This window comes from Halichoerus grypus, chromosome 10, assembly GCF_964656455.1.
Source record: "Halichoerus grypus chromosome 10, mHalGry1.hap1.1, whole genome shotgun sequence".
In the NCBI taxonomy this organism is placed as follows: Eukaryota; Metazoa; Chordata; class Mammalia; order Carnivora; family Phocidae; genus Halichoerus; species Halichoerus grypus.
This window is the reverse complement of record NC_135721.1, coordinates 116,158,604-116,179,422: the sequence shown is the minus strand read 5'-3', so window position 1 is coordinate 116,179,422 and position 20,819 is coordinate 116,158,604. Positions and strand designations below refer to the sequence as shown.

Below are 20,819 nucleotides of genomic sequence, written 5' to 3'. Positions count from 1 at the left end.
ATTGACAAATGCCACCTCAAATTACTTATCTTTTTATCCCTGATTTCATGCATGAGTAATACACAGATTAATCGTTTGGCCTCCCAGATTATATGAAAAAGTAATGCCAGGGCTGCCTGGCTGGCGCAGTAGGTAGAGCATGCCGCTCTTGATCTCAGGATTGTAAATTCGAGCCCCACATTGGATATAGAGATTACTTAAAAATTAAAAAATTTAAAAAAAAGAAAAATAAGTGATGCCAAACAAGAAGAAAGGCAGAGTGGCACTGAACACTCACTGAGCTACTACTATTTTCAGACCTTATGCCGGGGGACAGTTCCCTTTTATATAGGCTATGTATATAATGTAATGGGATTAAATGCTTGGCCTTGAATCCCCAGATCCACCCCATACTAGCTGAATGAATTTGGGTAAATTACTTAACCCCTCTGAATTTGTTTCCTCTCCTTAAAAGGGGTTAGCGGTGATAACAGTACCTATCTCCAGGCAGTGGGTGTGAGGATTAAATGAGATAATCCATTTAAGGGGCACAGGACTGGTACAAAGTAAGGACTATAAAGGAATTATTAGCTGTTGATAATTCTATTATTACAAATGAGGAAATTATGCTTAAAGTAATTTGGCTAAGGTTCAGGTGCTAAGCGACAAGCCCCAGAACAAAAGCTCAGGTCTGCTTGATTTCTGAATTAATTCTTTCACCACAGAAATTCTCCCCAGGTACCCTAGAAGGCCTTCCATTAAAATACAGGAGTGTGGAAGGAAGGCAGTAAATGAATGAAGATGAGCAAATTATTCCCAGTGCCTCAAAGAAGAAAAAAAAAAAAAAGGAAAAGAAAGAAACAATTCCTCTTGAGGCTGAATTGTCAGGTCTTCCTTACCATGAACTAAAACCTGTTTCATTCTAACTCTGACCCACTTGTTTGAAGTTTCACTCTCTGGTACTGATGAGAGAGCAGAAGGCTAGCTGAAGACAAAGCATAAACTGACACCCTGCAACCTCTCCCCTCGCCTCCACTCCTAGGTGGGGTTAAGTGTGACATTCTTCCAGGAAGCTCCTAACTATCTTAATGTTAATGCTTTACTAGAAGGAAAAACATGCATAGCTTGAAAATAGCAAGGCCTCCAGGATCCTGAGAGTCTTCTTTAACATATGAAAGTCATTTTGGCCACCTTCCTTTTTCCTCGCCTCCCTCAACTCCCAAGTATATAATCAGCCACCCCTCACAACCCCAGCTCTTCCTGTCCAAGGGCCCTGTCCCCGTGCTTTAATAAAACCACCATTTTGCACCAAGGACATCTCAAGAATCTTTCTTGGCGTTGGCTCCAGACCTCACCCCACCAAACCTCACCTACCTTCCTAAACTACATCAGTACAACAAAGAATAAGATGAAGGATTAATCTGACTTTTGTGTCCCATCCCCAATCTTCCCTCACTCCTCTGGGGTGGCAGCATTTGTTATCACATTAACTCATTCAACAATTCATTAGTGAGTACTATCGGTAAGGCATTGTGCCGGAAATTAGGAATAAGAAATCCAATTTATAGTCCCTGCTTCAGTCCACCCACAACACAAACACTGGAAAGAGATGAACAAACTCTAGCAAGGGGAATGACACCCGAGAAATCATCTAAAAGTCTCAATTTAATTTTGTTGTTGTTTTTAAGTAAGCTCTATGCCAAACATGGGGCTTGAACTCACAAACCTGACATCGTAAGTCGCATGCTCTACGGATTTAGGCAGCCAGGCACCACAGTCTCAATTTAATTTGACAACAACATTAACAAATAAAAAAGTGTTCAAGACAGAAGCAGGAATTAAAAAAAAAAAAAAAAGAGTTACCTAAGAAGTACCTTTTTTTTTTTAACTTCTCACACTTAGTTTTAAACACAGATTGTTCTCAAGATGCCAAAGGGCCAAGATTCTGTAGCTTTCAACTTATCCATTCTTCAGGCCCTTAGCTTATTCTTCCAAATATCTCCAGCTTCCAGAATTAACAGTTAAAGGGAATACATTCAGTAAGGACATGGAGGAAAACTAACAGAAAAAAATCTTATGCAATCTCTATTTATAGAGGATCCCATTTTAAAGACCTTGACAGGACTTTAAGTTATTCCTTTATATTTAAATTTTCCTACAATGGGAACCCATTGCCACAAAGGAGACATAAAGCCTTATTTCCTTAAGTACAGTATTCATAGTCAATGCTCCTGTTATTAGTAATAATGAAAGCTTTAAGTGTATGCTGTGTAATACTGTTTAAAAGGCACTTTCTGAAACTGGGGGAAAAGAGCTACAACGCATATGACAAGGAACTAACTTCCTATATTAACAAAGAGTGCATACAAACCAAGAACAAAGTCAACTTACTTAAAAGTGGGCAAAGTATAAGAACTGGCAGATTATTGGGGAGGGGGGAGATAATACAAAAGTCTAATAGCATATTATATTCTATCTATATAACCTCACCCTAAATCAAAGGAAATACAAATCAAAGTAAAAAATTTTCAGTTCTAAGGCAAAAAAATTTAAAGGTGGGATAACCAGTGTTTGCAGGGATGAGGAGAAAAAAGCATCCAAATGCACTACTGGTAGAAGCATAAATTGGAAAAGCTTTTCTAGAGGCAACTTGGCACTATCTACAAAAATACACATGGAGCGCCTAGCTGGCTAAGTCGGAAGAGGGACTCTTGATCTCGGGGTCATAAATTCAATCCCCATGTTGGGAGTAGGGATTACTTAAATAAAAAATACACATATCTGCAACCCAGCAGTCCCACTGCCAGTAACTTACCCTACAGATACATACCCCAAAGTCTGCCAAATTACCTGTAACATGATCAATATAGCTCTGTAATTTCTGCAGCTAATATGTTCAACAAGAGACCTCGTTAAATGAATTATGGTTCATCTATACAACAGAATGTACAGCCGTTAAAAGGAATAATGGCAGTCAGTAGATGCTGATATGGAACCACCTGTAAGACATATCGTCAAGTAAAAAGGACATGGTAGAGAGGCATGTGTATGGTATTATCCTTTCAATGTAAACAGACAGACACATCTATTATAGCATATGCATAAAATTATTTCTTAAAAGGAACTACGAAACTGTTGTTTTTTAAAAAAAGATTTTATTTATTTATTAGAGACAGTGAGAGAGGGGTGAGGGGCAGAGGAAGAAGCAGACCCCTGGCTGAGCAGGGAGCCCAATGCGGGGGTTAGATCCTGGAACTCCAGGATCATTACCTGAGCCAAAGGCGGACAATTAACTGACTGAGCCACCCTGGCGCCCGAGAACTAAGAAACTGTTTAAGTAGTTCCCTTAATGAGAGGAATGGAGCATGGAAATGTAACTTTTCATTTTTTATCTTACTATATTGTTCGAATTTTCTAACCTTAAGAAGGTACTTTTTTTTGTCGGCAGGGATTATCTAGTTGGTAAGATTTTAATTTGGGGTTACTTCTTTATTACTTTTTTTTTTTTTTTAAATATTACTTAAATATACAGAAGTCCTTTCATTCTTACACTGTCTTACCAGACCTTCATAACTGCCAAGTGATCTAGTTAGAACCATACGTGATGTTCCCATGGCACACAAAGAAAACTGAGGTGCAGAGGAGCTAGCAGCTTCAGAGGTCCTCCAAAGCAGGAGAGATCCTGGGATGCTGGGTGGCTCAGTCGGTTAATCATCAGGTCATGATCCCAGGGTCCTGGGACAGAGTCCCAAATTGGGCTCCTTGCTCAGCAGGGAGCCTGCTTTTCCCTCTGCCTGCCGCTCCCCCTGCTTGGGCTCTCTCTCTCTGACAAATAAATAAATTTAAAAACCTTAAAAAAAAAACAAAAAGCAGGGACATCCCTCTTATAACATGTAACAGGATTTTCCCAAAAATACACAAATTACTTCTTAAAGGCCCTTCTTCTCTCCCCTACCAAAGTTCTTACTGTGCTTATTATATTCATGCCTTTAGATATAAACATAATTTGAATACAGGCAGGAAGATTAAGTAATTGGATGCTTTAATATTGTGTCAGAATTATCACACCATTATATAATAAGCAAAAATATTTAATTTTTCAGAAAGGACAAAACCTAAGACTGGCCCAGCTGTGGGGAAACTGAACATCTGAACCACTGCCTAGGGCCCTGAGCATGGCCATCTTTTTATTACCTCAATCTGCAAGCAAGGAACAAGCTATAAAACTGCTTATACACTTGGACTCAGTAACTTCAATGTGAAGAATACAGCCCAGGATAAAAATAAATTATTTGTAAAAACGAGAAAAAATACCTCAACATAATGATATAAGAATGTGCAATTTGTGTCTAATAACATAGCTTCAAAATACACAAAGCAAAATTAATAGAAAAATAGACAAATCTACAAACATAGTGAGAAATCTCAATGTACTTCTCCCTGAAATTGATAGAAAGAGCAGACCAAAAAAAAAAAAAAATCGATATTGAACTGAACATTTGAAGACTGTGATAAACAAGGATGCTGACTATCTCTTCCTCTATACAGCACTGAACCCTAAGTCCTAGCCAGACTCACCCAAGGTCATTTGCAAGGACAAGGGTAAGAAGACAAATGGAGAGCACATTCTATCCTCCAACTGAGAAGTTTACCTTTATGAGGACAAAATAAAAAAGTAGAAAACTAATATTTTTATAGAACTTAAAATTGACAAAGTATCAAAGATGATTAAATTTAATTATTATGGTACATATCTGGGTGTCTTGTTGATGGACTGGCCATGTTTGCATAAGTCATACAAGGAATGCATGAATTCATCAATTATTACATATTTATTCCATAAGATTATTTTTATAACTTTATGTTTGCAAACTTCTCATGTTGTTATGGGTTAAGATTTTCATAGAATAGGTAACATTGAAAGTAATGATTTAAAGGATTAAAAAATATGATTGCATTCAAAGTATATAAATTTTAATATGTTTTTATAAGAAATAAAGAAAATGTAAAAAAAAAAAACGAGAAAAACAATAGCTCTTTAGATAAAACTCTGGGGAAACTAGATATAGTTCACATGTTTAAAAACAAGAGAATACTGGGGCACCTGGGTGGCTCAGTTGGTTAAGCATCTGACTCTTGATTTTCTCGATCTCAGGGTTGTGAGATCAAGCCTGCTCGGGATATTCTCTCTCTCTCTCTCTCTCTCCTCCTCCCCCCTCCCCCTGCCACTTCTGCTCTCTCTCAAACAAAAAAACAAAAAACCAAGAGAATATTTAAATAAAACCTCATGTAGTAGGATTATACTCTAAGCTCCATTAGGGAAAGGAATGACTGATGTTCAACAGATGCAAAATAAATGAACTAAAAAATAAAATGACAAGAATGTGAACTAACTTTACAAAAGGACAGAAAATATCCTTAGGCAGACTAACAAGACCTACATAAAAAACATTTTTAATGATAATAACAAGAGCTAACTCTACACATATTAAGTCATGTAATCCTTACAGCAACTACAGAAGTAGCTACCATTATTAATCCTCACTGCAAAAATGAGAAACAGAGGAACAAAGGAAAGTTAGGGACATCCTAGGACACCCATATGGTAAGAGGCTGTGCCAAGACTTGAACCATAGGCCCTATGGCTCCAGATTCTCAACCACTACCACATATTTATGAGCTACATCTTTGAGTTCTCTTTCTTAATTCATCAAATGAGTATTAATAATGGCCCCAAAGGGCACCTGGGTGGCTCAGTGGTTAAACGTCTGGCTGCCTTCGGCTCAGGTCATGATCCCAGTGTTCTGAAATCAAGCCCCACATTGGGCTCCCTGCTCAGCGGGGAGCCTGCTTCTCCCTCTCCCACTCCCCCAGCTTGTGTTCCCTCTCTCACTGTGCATCTCTGTCAAATAAATAAATAAAATCTTTAAAAATAAATAAATAAATAAAAATAAAATAATGGTCCCTATGTTGGATGCTATAAGGATTAGGTGAGAAAAGATGTACAAAGTCCCTATTTGTAGGGACACAAACTAGGTACTCAAAAAATGGCAGCAGAATTTTCCTAATTCATAATACATTTACAGTTACTGTTGTACTGTCAAGGACTCTGGGTTTTATTTTGGAAGAGGTTAAAGAGTACTGTAGCCATGGTAACTGGAGGTCCTGCCCTCAGCAACCCCATTGTGCTCAAGGAGAAGGAACTGAGGGCTCAAAGTAATAAAGAATTAAAGTGATAGATGGGTATGGAACAAGACCTTTCAACGAGTCAGCTGAGACAGAATCAGGGAAAAATAAACCCAGGGACACTCAAGGGAAGAATGTCAATCACCAGAAACTACAGAACAAGCTTTGTGATAACCTAATAGTGCTTACCACCAGGCTTGCATTCAACCTCCATTTAATGGTGATGGTGCCTCTGAAACTTAATACAACCCCTTTTCAATGGAAGGACACTTCAAGCAAAACACCAGCTTAAATCTTTATGCCTCCTTCATTCAATAAATATATTTTTTAAAGATTTTGTTTACTTGAGCAGGGCTGGGGGGAGGAGCAGAGGGAGAGGGGACAAGCAGACTCCACGCTGAGTGCAGAGCCCAACACAGGGCTCTATCCCACCACCCTGAGATCACAACCTGAGCCAACCAACTGAGCCAGCCAGGTGCCCCTCAATAAGTATTTATTGAATGCCTATGTGCCAGGTGCTGCAGAGAGATACTGGGAGGACAAGACTACCCCAACCCTGTTCTCTAGCAGGGAATGCAGGCAATAAACAAGATACACACAAAGAAGATAATCTCTGGCAGGATAAGCACCCTGGGGAAAAACCCAACAAAATATTGTGAACCAGTGACATGGGAGGACCACTTTAGATAAGGCTGTTACAAAGGACTCTGAGGAGCGGAGATCTGACAGAGATCTAAATGACGAGGAGACAACCATGGAAGATCTAGGGGGAAAATTCTAGGCAAAGGGAAAGTCCTACAGGCAAGGTGCCTCAGGCGGGAATGAGGTCTCCTCTCCCTCACAGCCCTGTGCCTAGGAAGTGGAGACTAGCCTGCAGCCCACAGTGTTGTCCCATAAAAGCATAAACAGTATCAGCAGGTCCAGTGACACCTTGATCTCACAGGAGGAAGTTTCCAAGGGGACTCTTTGCCGAAGTTCTGTCTTGGAGGAAGGTCAGAAATGCTTAGGGATGGGGGAGGCACAGACAGGTTTTAGACTCAGATTCTTACCAATCCTGGCTCCACTAATTGGCAGAGTTAAGATGAGAAAAATCACTGAGCCTCTCTCTGTTTGCCCATCTATGAAATGGGATTAATAACCCCTACCTCCTGGGGTTGTTGTGAGGAATAAGTGAGCTAATGGATGTCCAATACTTAGCACAATAAACACTAAATGTTCAGTACTGAAATAAAATGGTTGTGTAACAGTAATAGTAGCAGCAAAAAGGACATCAGACACAGAGGATTACAGTCTAGTCAATATTATCATGAAATATTAACAAATAGTATCCAATATAGTAAAGAACATAAAAAGCATGTCTTTAGTCCTAGAGAGATGAAAAATTGGTTCAAGTGGGGGGCAAGGGCCCCTCCACCACTACCCTCGTTTCCTCAAGGACACAGAAGAAAGACTGGATCTAAAGCAAAGACCAGTTCCATTCCTCAGGCCCTTCCCCAGGTGAAACTGTAAGAGCTGAATTAACCTCTTTTATCTGAGGGGGTTAGGAAGTAAGCAAAGGTGAGGGGGTGAGAAATTAGGAAAGGAGAAAGGAAAGAAAGAAAGAGGCCAAAAATTCCCTTACCCTCTTTACGGATACTTGAAATGCTTTCTCCAAGAGCCAAGCTTTTCCTTCTACAATTAAAATTCAGACAGAGAGCAAACACAGGTTGAGTTTACTTATTCCAAATTACTGAGAATGAGTTGGTCAAATCAGTGATCTTCCCAGAAGCAGTGGAAAGGGCCTATTGTCCAGGCTGGGCTCCAGAATATATTTGCTCAATGACCTTTGGCACATTACTCAACTTCACTGAGCTAATCATCCTATCCTCACAAGTTCCTTTTCTCCTCATCAGAGTTTAAGGCCCAAGAGTGGCCAATGTGCCAAGCTAGAAACATGGATATCACCCTTGCCTCCCACTCACACTCACCACTTTGTAACACCTACTTCTAGGTCTCTGCCACTTCAGGCCCCCATTAGATCTAATCCAATTACTACAACAGCTTTCACTGGAGCTCAAAGCCCCTAGCCACACCCTCCCAGATCCAAATCAATACTGTCTCATAAACTCACATCTTCTGACTGCCTGTTTTACTACAGATACTATTCTAAGTGCTTTATATAACCAGCATCTCATTTAGTGTCTACCTTATAGATCTGTAGTGATGATGATGATAATTCTCATTTTATTTTTTTTTTTTTAAGATTTTATTTATTTGTCAGAGAGAGAGCACACAAGCAGGAGTAGGGGCAGGCAGAAGGAGAAGTAGGCTCCCCACTCAAAATAAATTTCTGGGGGCGCCTGAGTGGCTCAGTTGTAAAGCGTCTGCCTTCAGCTCAGGTCATGATCTCAGGGTCCTAGGATGGAGCCCCGCGTCGGGCTCCCTGCTCAGCGGGGGGCCTGCTTCTCCCTCTCCCTTTGCCTACTGTTTCCCCTGCTTGTGCTCTCTCTCTCTCTGTCAAATAAATAAATAAAATCTTTAAAAAAAATTAATCAATCAATCAGTTCAGGTTATATGTCAATTATATCTCAATAAAAAAAAAACCACACAGCTCAGTAGTTCCCCTATGGAACCAAGGTCAAGCTACTCAGTGTGGCATTAAGGCTGAGTGAGTTGGCCATTGTGACCAAACCAACCTCGGAGTCTCTAAAGGTGGGTGCTTAAAAATAGGACAGTAGGCAAGCTTAGCAGAGGGGCAGTGGCACACAGTGGTTAGGTGCCAGAACTCTGGAGTGAGACAGGCTGGGTTTGGATCCCAGCTCCTATATTTTCCAGATAACCCTGTGCAAGTCATTTTCTCTGGGAACCTCAAACTCCTCACCTGTAAAATAGGAATAGTACCAGTACCAACTTCATACCTTCATACAGGTGTTGTGAAGAGAGAAATTACTTAGGCTCTCAGAGTATTACTGATCTTGCAGCCACACACACAGCCAGATTCCTTATAGTTCCAACTTCCAGGACCTCTGCTCGAACAAGCTGCTTTCTCTGCCCAGTCCTTCCACACCTACCCAAAGGGCTTGCTGGGCCAGCAGCCCACTACTATATTCTCCCAAGGCAGTCTGGCCTGTTCTCTGGGCCACAGCACTCAGCACTCGACACTGAAACTGCCTGTCTCTGAGCGATCTCTCACAAGGCCCTGAACTCCCTCATAGGCAGCCCCAGCATTTAACAAGCAGTGCCCTTACGGGGTGGTCAGGTGATTGTTAAATGTCAACTTCCTCACTGGCAGAATAAAAACAGGAAAAAAGACAAGTATCACTCCCCTAGAAGGAAGTAGGGATTCAAGACATCACGTGGAGGCTCTTTGAAAGTGCTACCCACGGGTAAATGAAGGAACCCTTATTACTCCTTAGGGGCAGGGGAGGAAGGCAAGGCACAGGGAATGGGGCACCTGAAGACAGACCACAACTTTGCTCCTGGGGCCTAAGAAAAGCTGTATTCGTTTTTCAGTCAGGGGGAGGCTCCAGTCTGTAAATGTTAGTATCTGTGGAGTGGGTTTGTGTGACCAACTTTCAGAGGAGGGAGTTTTTTTTGCTTTTGTTTTTTAAAGATTTATTAAAGAGAGAGAGAGAAGAGAGTGTGTGCATGCAGGCACTCCCAAGTAGGGGGAGGGACAGAGGCAGACGAATCTCAAGCAGACTCCCCAAAGAGTATGGAGCACCACTCGGGTCTCCATCTCACGAACCAGAGATCACGACCTGAGCCGAGTCCGATGCTTAACGGACTGAGCCACCCAGGCACCCCAAGGGAGCCTTTTTTTAAACATACCTAAGCTGTTCTTACAGGACTCCTTAATTGAGGTATCACTATATTACAAAAGAAAACAATTTGAATATGGAGTCATTACTCCACGGGGCCTCCAAAGACACTTCCCTGAATTACAACAGTTTCACTGCTTATGGTGTTTTAAAGACAAATAAAGTATTTAATAGTTAACTAATTCATTACCTTATTCTTTAAATATTAACTTTTATTCCTGGCCTTTATTATTAATACCAGAAAATGGCTTACATTTACTTCACCACAGGCTAAATCCTTGACAAATACCTTTTCCCAACAACGCAGAGAAGCTGGCAGTATTATCCCATTTTACTGAGGGAAAGGAGGCTTAGTGCAAATAATTTGCCCATGGTCACCTGACTAGGTGGAAGAGCTGGGATTTGAGAAGCAGGACCTCCTCTAAGACCCACTATACTTAATACTACTTTTAAAAATAGGACCTTTAGAAATATAAATAAATAAATGAGGCCTTTGGGATATCTGTACACCAATGATATTAAGGGATTACTGTTTTAGTTGTTCTGTGTAAAAATGAAAAAAAAATTTAAGTGTCTTTTCCTTCTCTACTGATAGAGTTACGGATAAAATACAAATTAACAAACAACATGAAAGGATTTTAAAAACAATTTGTGAGGAATAAAACAGAATAGTAACATACACTCAACTCTTCACAGTTTACCAAGTTTTGATAAACTTATACATTAGGTTTTCTCACTCCCATTTTAAAGATTAAGAAATGGGGCGCCTGGGTCACTCAGTCGGTTAAGTGTCTGCCTTTGGCTCATGTCATGATCCCAGGGTCCTGGGATCAAGCCCCGCATCAGGCTCCCTGCTCAGCGAGGAGTCTGCTTCTCTGTCTGCCTCTGCCTGCCGCTCCCCCTGCTTCTGCTCTCTTTCTGTCAAATGAATAAATAAAATCTCAAAAAAAATAAAATAAAAAATAAAGATTAAGAAATGGGGCACCTGGGGGGAGACAAACCATGAGAGACTATGGACTCTGAGAAACAAACTGAGGGTTGTAGATGGGAGGAGGGAGGGGGATGGGTTAGCCTGGTGATGGGTATTAAAGAGGGCATGTACTGAATGGAGCACTGGGTGCTATACGCAAACAATGAATCATGGATCACTACATCAAAAACTAATGACGTAATGTATGGTGATTAACATAATAAAAAAAAATACAAGGAAAAAAAAAGAAATGGGGCACCTGGGTGGCTCAGTCAGTTAAGTGTCTGCCTTCAGCTCAGGTCATGATCCTGCAGTCCTGTGATGGAGCCCCATGTTAGGCTCCCTGCTCAGTGGGGAGTCTGCCTCTCTCTCTCTCTCCCTCTGCCCATGAGCCCAACTTGTGCACTCGCTCTCTCTCTCAAATAAATAAAATCTTTTTAATATTTTATTTATTTATTTGACAGAGAGAGAGAGAGCACAAGCAGAGGGAGCAGGCAGAGGGAGAAAGAGAAGCAGGCTCCCTACCCAAGTAAGGAGCCCCATGTGGGACTCGATCCCAGGACCCTGGGATCATGACCTGAGCCGAAGGCAGACACTTAACCGACTGAGCCACCCAGGCGCCCTAAATAAAATATTTTATAAAAATTAAAATAGGGGCGCCTGGGTGGCTCAGTCGTTAAGCGTCTGCCTTCGGCTCAGGTCATGATCCCACGGTCCTGGGATCGAGTCCCACATCGGGCTCCCTGCTCGGCGGGAAGCCTGCTTCTCCCTCTCCCACTCCCCCTACTTGTGTTCCCTCTCTCGCTGTCTCTCTGTCAAATAAATAAATAAAATCTTTAAAAAAAAAATTAAAATAAATTGTGGCACCTGGGTGGCTCAGTTGGTTAAGTGACCGCCTTCGGCTCAGGCCATGATCCCAGAGTCCTGGGATCAAGTCCCACATCAGGCTCCCAGCTCATCGGGGAGCCTGCTTCTCCCTCTGACCCTCTCCCCTGTCATGCTGTTTCTCTCTAATAAAAAAATAAAATTAAAATAAATAAATAATAAAAAAATAAAATCCTAGGATTATGTTCCTGACATGGGATAAGCGCTCATTAGATCAAACCATCTTTTTCTTTTTTTTTTTTTTTAACGTAAGCTCTAGGGGCGCCTGGGTGGCTCAGATGGTAAAGCATCTGCCTTTGGTTCAGGTCATGATCTCCAGGTCCTGGGATTGAGCCCCATGTCCAGCTCCCAGCTCAGTGGAGAGTCTGCTTCTCCCTCTCCCTCTGCCTCTCCCCCTGCTTGTGCTCTCTTTGTCTCTTTCCCTCTCTCTCAAATAAATAAATAAATCTTAAATAAATAAATAAATAAATGTAAGCTCTAGGGGCGCCTGGGTGGCTCAGTCGGTTAGGTGTCTGCCTTTGGCCCAGGTCATGACCCCCCAGGGTCCTGGGATTGAGCCCTACATCAGGCTCCTTGCTCAGCGGGAGCCTGCTTCTCCCTCTCCCTCTGCTTCTGCCTACTGCTCCCCCTGCTTGTTCTGTCAAATAAATAAATAGAACCTTTAAAAATAAATAAATAAAATAAATGTAAGCTCTATGCCCAATGTGGGGATTGAACTCACAACCCTGAGATCAAGAGTCCCTTGTTCTACAGACTGAACCAGCCAGGCACACCCAAACCATCATTTTAAATCCTTCCCCAGACTCCTCTCCCTCCTTCAACGAAGACCATGGATCCAGACACCACCTGCCTTTCATACAAACTGCCCTACTTATGCCTGGTGACTCACACCAGGCTCCTAAAATTTTATGGGATTTCTGCAAGCTCATTACTTCCATTATTTGGTCAAAGAAAGCAAAGAACAGCTGGATACCCACCCAGTCCAAGATCTAGCAAAGTTGTCACAGCATTACAAATCAGGGTTTCAATTTTCAACAGGTTACCCTAAGTTAAGGTTAGCCAGTCAACAACCTATAAGGCGCAATTGCTGAGAGAGAGAAGACAGGAACATCCTCCCTTTCTCTGAGCTTACAATCTAACCAAGGAGGCTCTAAGTAAGAACAGATTTTGGCTTAAAGAATGTTTATCATGAAAAATGTAAACTTCCCCCCAGTAGCTCCTAGAGAGATGAGGAAGGAAGGTTAGGGAGTTATATACAACCTTGAGCCCTGACTTCCAGGCAGTGTCAGCAACTGCCTTTGAGAATAATCAGGTGTTCTCAAAGAACCGTTTCACTCACTGATGAAGTTATTTGAAATCTAGATTTCTTATCATTGTCCTTAGCAATTTCTTATCTGGGCTTTATGAGTATATTGTTAGGGAAAAAGCACTTGGAAGTCATTTTTAAATAGTGCTTGCACTCAGGATACACTTTCAAATTTCAGATAGGGAGTTTGAGCACCTTTAAAATCCTGGGAGAAGTACCAGGTGGCTGAACCCCCACAGATATGGAAGACCTTTGGGAGAAGAGGACTAAAAGCATTACATCTCACTTTCCCCAAACTCCAGCCAAAAGGAAACTGTCTGCTTCACTTTTAAATTTCATTCTGCCTACCCTGCTAATTCAAAGCCAAAAAGAAAACTGGAGTGGGAGGGTGCCTGGGTGGCTCAGTCAGTTAAGCATCTGCCTTTGGCTCAGGTCATGATCCCGGGGTCCTGGGATGCTCAGCAGGGAGCCTGCTTCTCCCTCTCCCTCTGTACCTCCCCCTGCTTGTGTTCTCTCTAGAGTTCTCTCTCTCTCATAAATAAAATATGTAAGAAAGCAAGCAAGCAAGCAAGCTGGGGTGGGGAGAAAACACTTTTTAAATGTATTATAAGATGAGAAAACTTACCAACATAGTTGTATATAAACTACAAGACTCCCTGTTAGTGATTCAGGAAGTACCTAACACTGAAGGAACACTGAGTAACAGTGAGAAGTTCAGGCAATTTTGAATGAAATTAAGCACGGAACTGGCAGAGGACATGGAGGCAGAAGTATGTTGAAGTTGGGTGTGAGGACAAGCTGCCTGACTAGGCTAGAAAAGAGGCAGTGACAGGAGTGACTTGAACGATTGGCAGCCTGCCCAAGAGAACACGTGAAGGAAATCAGATCTGCTAACAACAAGCTCCCCACACACTGGGTTTCTAAGCAAGGTACTGACAAAGACTCAGAGCAGGGTAGACCTTGGAGATAATCAGCCCCTCATTTTACAACTGGGGAGAATGAGGCCCAGTAGCATTCAGTGACTTGCCTGAGGTCTCACAGTGAGTGGAAGAGCTGGGACTAGGGCCAAATGCAGATCAAATCCGTTACTGAAGAGGATCTGATATTCATGTGAGGGATGAGGGGGGAGGGGGAGGCATGGGACACAAAACAGTCTAGTCATTCAGGTTTGTCCTGATTAGAGCCCAGAACAGGATTATGCTGGAAAAAAGGCCACGACAGGTGACAGCCAGGGAAATAGGTGCAGATGACTTAAGACATTTAGGAAGGAAAAACCCACTAAGACTTATTGGGTACAAAAAGAGAGAGAGCATTATAAGCACTGATTGCTATCAAAGAATATCATCTTCCCACCAGCATTCACCTTTGTGAAGCTCTGGTACAGAGATAAGCCAGCAGCTTCTATTCGAGGTCCAGGCACCTGCCTTTCCCAGGCCCATTTCCAGAACCTAGAAAACCAAGGACTACTTGTCAATTCCAACACATATGACCTACCCATGGTAGGATGACAAGTGAGGACCTAGAGAGACGAGATGGCTAACTACTATATCAGCCCTGCAGTATTCACTAGAAGACTCTACATCAAGGGGCACCTAAGTAGTTCAGTCGGTTGAGTGTCCAACCCTGGATTTTGGCTCAGGTCATGATGTCGGGGTCCTGGGATGGAGCCTTCACTTCTGACTCCCCACTCAGTGGGGAGTCTGCTTGTCTCCCTCTCCGTCCCACCACCTGTGTGCCCTCATTCCCGTGTCCCCCCCCAAAAATAAATAAATCAATCAAAAAAAAAAAAAAAAGAAGAGGAGCTCCTGGATGGCTCAGTCAGTTAAGCATCTGCCTTAGGCTCAGGTCATGATCCCAGCGTCCTGGGATCAAGCCCTGGGTCCTGGGTCGGGCTCCCTGCTCAGCTGGGAGTCTGCTTCTCTCTCCCCCTGCTCTTGTGCATACACACACTCTCTTTCTATCTCCCTCTCAAAAAAATAAATAATCCTGAAACTTTTTTTAATTTTAAATTTTAAAAAAAATTTAAAAATTAAAAAAGAAGAAAAAGACTCTATGTCAAGAATTATGTTCAGGGACACCTGAGTGGCTCAGCCATTAAGTGTCTGCCTTTGGCTCAGGTCATGATCTCGGGGTCCTGGGATCAAGCCCCGTGTTGGGCTCCCTGCTCAGCGGAAAGTCTGCTTCTCCCTCTCCCTCTGCTGCTCCCCCTACTTGTGCTCTTTCTCCCTCTGTCAAATAAATAAATAAAATCTTAAAAAAAAAGAAAGAAAGAAATTTTAGCCATGGTTTTAAAAGCTAAATGCTAGACTAACTGTAATTATGTATAACTAATAGTCCTCAGCAGGGGACTATGGCCTTGTACAAACTTTAGGGGATATGTCTGGATAAAGAGAAAATGGAAAATAATACCTCAGCGTAAGGCTAACCACCACCTTCCTATTTCCACAGAGATATCCTTGGCTTTGTGAATAGAACTTTGCTACTCAAAGTATAGTTCAGTAATATTGGTATCACCTGGGAATTAGAAATGCAGATACTGAGGCAGCAGCCTAAAACTACTAGATCAGAATTTGCATGTTAGCAAGACCCTCCCCCCAGAGGTGATTTATATGCACATTCAAGTTTGAGAAGCACGACACAGAATACTTTAAGGGTGCCCTGTATATAGCAATACCAAACAGATAAAGTACCAAACAGGAATATAAAGAGACAAAATATCTGCTCATTTTCTGTATATCATATTTTATTAAGTACTGATCAGACAGACCTTCAGTGTTTTTTAATCAATTTGGTATTTACTAACGACCACATGATCTAAATGTGGGATCCATTTCACTTCCTGAAATAACATACCTTAGCTCTAGAGCTTTCAAGCACATGAAATATAGAACAGTTTAGTTGTTCTGAAAATATAATAATGGTTAATTTTATGCAAGTTCCAACACTGAGTTCAGAGCACTTCTCTACAAGCCCCATTAATTCCTACAGGTTCCTGGGAGTATCATTAAATCCCCCAGCATCCCTAAGAAGCAGGTGCTTGGCAAACATCCAATCTCCAAATGAGATTCAGAAGGATGTGGTCCTGAAAATGCAGTACTTTCCTGCCTCATCCTGCCAGTGTAGCTTCTCAGGCCCAAACTCTCTCCCCCACTGAGGCCTCATACAGCTGCACACTCAAGTACTTCCCAAAAGGGAGAAAGGTCAGAGGTATCATTATCCCATAAGCACTTGGGATTCCAGCTGTGGAGAAATTAATCTGGTTAGGGGTTCAGGCAGAGAAGCCCTGAGTAAGATCTGGAAAGGCAGAAAGAACTACAAAAGAAAGAACCTACTGAGAGGCTTTTATAGAGGTCCCAGATATTTGGTCCCAGATATTAGGAGAGGTCCCAGATATTTGGAGATTCTAAGGTGGGGATTGGGAGTAAGGCTTGGCAGACATGTGAGAAAATGATGGGGAGAGATGAGTATCCATCCCCACATGCACCTCAGGGACAAGAACAAAAAGAGAAGAAATTCCTCCAAATGACCTCTTTTCTTGATAAAAGGAAGAAAGCCAATATAGGGAGGAAGCTTATGAGTTGGAAGCAAGACTGGAAGAATCCCTTCAGAATGTTTTCCCAATATATGGGGGAAAAGCAAAGGAGAAAACAGTACACATTTAACCAGAATCTTACAGGAAGCAAACCACCGGGAGAATTAAGAGTCCTGTGAATAATCAAAGAAAGGCAAGGGGATTCCTTTCCAGTTTAAAATCGGTGCTGGAGGGTCAGACAGTCCTGGACTTAAGGCCACCTCCAGCTCAAGGAGTAAGTAGAAAAGGGAAAATCTCTACGGACACCAGTAAGCAGAGCAGTGTCCAAAGGGAGTTAGAAACCAGAAAAATGCAGAAAATGGGATAGGGCAAACTAAGATAGAAGAGTTTCTGTTAGTAGAAAGCAGAAAGATACAAGATAAAGTAGACATACGAAAGACAACATGCAGGCACCCTTTTGGAGGGGGATCTTTTCCTTGGGGGAGGGGAATTCAGGAGATGTGACTATAGGAAGTATGCTCAGAAAAAAGGTCGTAGAGGCAGAGAAAGTGCTGTGCAGAAGAAAGATATGCATTCACCAGAGGAAGGAAGAGAAAATGGGTGCCCTGACCAAGCAGGGAGAGCACCTAAAAGGGAAATGGGGTTCCACAGAGGAAAGGAAACTGAGGAATGAAAATGTCTTGGATAGAAGAAAAGCTAAAAAGGATAGGAGGCATGCTCAAGAACCAAGGATCATGGCCCCAGAATGAGAAGACTTAGAAAAAAATGTGTGTCCTCCCGACTTAAAAGGTTTCAGGAAGGTGGCTGCACCCTGAGAACTGTACAACCAAAAGGGGTGGATTCTGTACATTTTGGAAACACAGGAAATAAATACACTCTCAGATATGAAAATGAATCCCCCCCAGGAAATAAAGTAGTTCCTCGATTTGAGGAACTCATGAAAATGAGTGCAACCCCAAGAATACAGTGACTAGAAAAAGCAGTGAATTCCTTTATTTGTGCAACCGCAAATATCCACCTACAAACTTCAGGATTTGGATCGCATTTTCAGTAGACTCTGGAAATGAGGAGCACCCCCAGATTTCAAGGGCTGGGGAAACGAAGTAGCCCCTAAATTTAAGAAATTTTGGAAAGCATGTTGCAAGATCTGGGGCCTGGAGAAGGGGATTCTTTCTTGGATTTGTGGGAATAGAAGCACCCCCAAAACTTTGGTTACTGGACCCCAGATTTGACTCAATAAAGGGGCAAACCCCCAAATCTGAAAGGAGTGCGTGTTCAGATTGGAGGCTCGGAAAAGGGAGTGTCCTCCCAATTTGGGGGGGTGCCTGAGAAATGGGTTACATTCTCCGTTTGAGGGACTTTGGAAATTAAGATAAAACCCCAGGGCTGGAATTTAAGAAAGGGGATGCACCACATTCTCTAAACTATAGAGAAAGGGGACACTCCCATAGTCAGGGGCTTGAGAAAGGGGTGTGCTCCTCAGAATAGGATAAAAGAGTCAATAAAAGAAAACGCGTTCCCAAAGCACAAGGTAAGAGCAGCGCTGGTGGTGGAGCTCCCGGGGACCACACAGCTCAGCCTCTAGCCCTAGCGCTTACCCCCCACCCCCAACACGGCCCGCTCCGCGCCCCGAGCCCGCACCCCGCGGCCCAGCCCCCTCGAGCGGCGCTGATTGGCCGCGGCCGCCGTCATTCCCTCGGGCAGCCCTGAGGATTGGGCGCCGCTCGCACGCCCGCCACGCTCTCAGCAGCGGTCCCCGGGCCTCCCTCCGGGCTGGGCGAGCGGGGCCGAGCGGGGAGCGAGGCCGGACAGGGGACCGGAGCAGCCGTGGCGGCCGTCACCGCTCCCGCTAGCACAGCGCGCGCACCGCGCGGGCCCGGCCCAACCCGGCCCAACCCGGCCCCGGCCAGCCGGCTTCTCCTCGCCGCGCCTCGCCGCGAGCTCACCTCACAGCCCCGCTCCGGCTGCGCCGCTCCAGGACCAACCGACAGAAGGACTCTGCGTGCTGCGCACCACGTGACCCTCGGGACGCGCCCAGCGTATCCCCCGCCCCCCACACACACGCACCATCGCCACCACCGAGTGACGCAGCGCCCCAGCTGCCCCGCCCTCGGCCCCGCCCCGCCTGATCCCCATGGAGATGGCTCCCGCGGGCCACGCCTACTGCCCTGACGCGCGGGAACCAGGCCGGCGCCCCGATCCAGAGCACGAAGTCCCCATTCACCCATAACCACTGAGGTAACACGAAGCCTGGGACTGGACACTACCCATCACCTGTTAATTTCGCCTCCTAAGTGCATCTCGAAGCCTCCCACTTTTCTCCATCCCGCTGCCGACACTCCAGTCTAGGCCACCTCTCTCTTAGATGATGGTGGTGGTGCCCTCCATCCCATTACCCTTTCCCCTTCCAATCCATTCTTCACACACAGACAATGGAGCTTTTCAAAACTCAGGTATAATCACAGCCACACCCTGCTCAAAACCCATTGCCCACTGTTCTTCGGGGGTTGAAATCTTAATCTCCACTGTAGCCTATCAACCAGGCTCTTCGAAGTCTGAACCTAACCTGCCTCTCTCACATTCTCACACATCCTGCTTTCCCACGTTCTCGACCTCTTTCAAGTAAGTGCTCAAGCCAGGTTCCTTGCCGCCTCAGGGTCTTTGCACTAATACCTCCAACACTTTGCCTCATTAACTCCTAGCTAGGAAAGGATTCCAATTGCTGGTGTGCAGAGGAGCTGTATTTTGCCTCTGGGGACCTAGAGGTGGGAGTTGCAGCCACAACCAAAGGGTATGAAATGTTTTCCCAACGGGACTTGGGAAGTCCCAAGGAGAAAGGCTGAACATTTGTTATTTTTGAGGGACATGAGGACTTTAATTTACATCGGAAAGACAAAGCAGCCAGATTGCACTTCTTAAAATATAAATCCAGTCATGTCACTGCCCTGCTTAAAATGGCCAATCCGTTCACCTGCATCCTTCACCCTTGCTCATCCTCTGGCCACAATGACTTTCTGTCAGTTTCTATGGTTCTTTCTAAATTCTTTCCAGCTGCTGGATCATCAAATAAGCTGTTGCTTTTTGCAAAGCTGACTCTTCATCATGCAGGTCTGTTTGTCATCACCTTAGTGAGACTCTCTTTAGCTACATTATCTAAAAGTGCTTCACTTGATCAAACGCCTGCCCCTTGACAATTACTCTCTACCTAATTACTGTTCATTTTCAGCAGAGCACTAACACAGTTTTAATTATTTCATTTGTTTGTTCTCTTGATTATATTTGTCTATTTCCTAAATTAGAGTTAGGAACTATCTTATATCAACTGAATTGTCAAACCTGACAAATAATAGATGTTCAATGTATTATCTGTCAAAGGAATGAAAGGAAAGAAAATGATATTTAGAAAAACTAGTAGATTCTTCTTTATGGCCCAAGTCCATAGGAGAGGTGTTCTTCAAATCAGGCTTGAAGAGGGCATTACCTCCGGGCAGAGGAAGAGGTTCTGGGAAACCAGGGACAAAATCTTCAGCTGTGTTCACTTCAGCAGCACATATACAAAAATTATAACAATACAAAGATTAGTGTGGCCCCTGTCCAAGGATAACACGCAAATTAGTGAAATATTCCATTTGTGTTAAAAAAAAAAAAAGAAAAAAATTTCAGGAATTTGAGGACCAGAACCACCTGCAAAAACTCAGCTCAGTGCTCCAATACAATAAGAAAGGACCTTCCCAGGATCCTCTCGGTTTATGTCTCTTAACATGAAATTGTTCACATGTTAGTGGCTGGGGCATCTGGGTGGCTCAGTTGGTTAAGCGTCTGCCTTCAGCTCAGGTCATGATCTCAGGGTCCTGGGAACCAGCCCCATGTCAGGCTCAGCAGGGAATCTGCTTCTCCCTCTCACTCTCCCTCGCTGCTCTCTCTCAAATAAGTAAATGGAATCTTCAAAAAAAGAAGAAAGAAAGAAAGAAAGAAAGAAAGAAAGAAAGAAAGAAAGAAAGAAAGAAAAGAAAAGAAAAATGTTAGTGGCTGTTGTCGCATAAGAGGATTTGTTGTCCCACAACCATAATAATGCCAAGAATCCCGACTCAATAGCTGCACATAAATACAACCTGTTTCTTCACTTACTTAGCCTGCATGCATTGAAACCAGGGCTTGAGG

The 20,819-nt window shown here is 43.3% G+C and overlaps 1 protein-coding gene and 1 non-coding gene across 3 annotated transcripts in view; one reads left to right on the top strand and one right to left on the bottom strand.

Moving 5' to 3' along the window:
• The window catches only part of PHF20 (PHD finger protein 20), a 130,993-nt gene extending 112,253 nt beyond the window's left edge, over positions 1 to 18,740 (bottom strand). For both annotated transcript variants that reach the window (XM_078057146.1, XM_078057148.1), the window contains exon 1: positions 18,605 to 18,740. The gene's annotated coding sequence lies outside the window, so the exon portion shown is untranslated. The remainder of the gene's footprint in view (positions 1 to 18,604) is intronic.
• Positions 18,741 to 20,189: 1,449 nt separating this feature from the next.
• LOC118530762 (U6 spliceosomal RNA) lies at positions 20,190 to 20,293 on the top strand. The gene has a single exon (XR_004914796.1). It is a non-coding gene; the product is annotated as a U6 spliceosomal RNA (small nuclear RNA).
• The last annotated feature ends 526 nt before the right edge of the window (positions 20,294 to 20,819 follow it).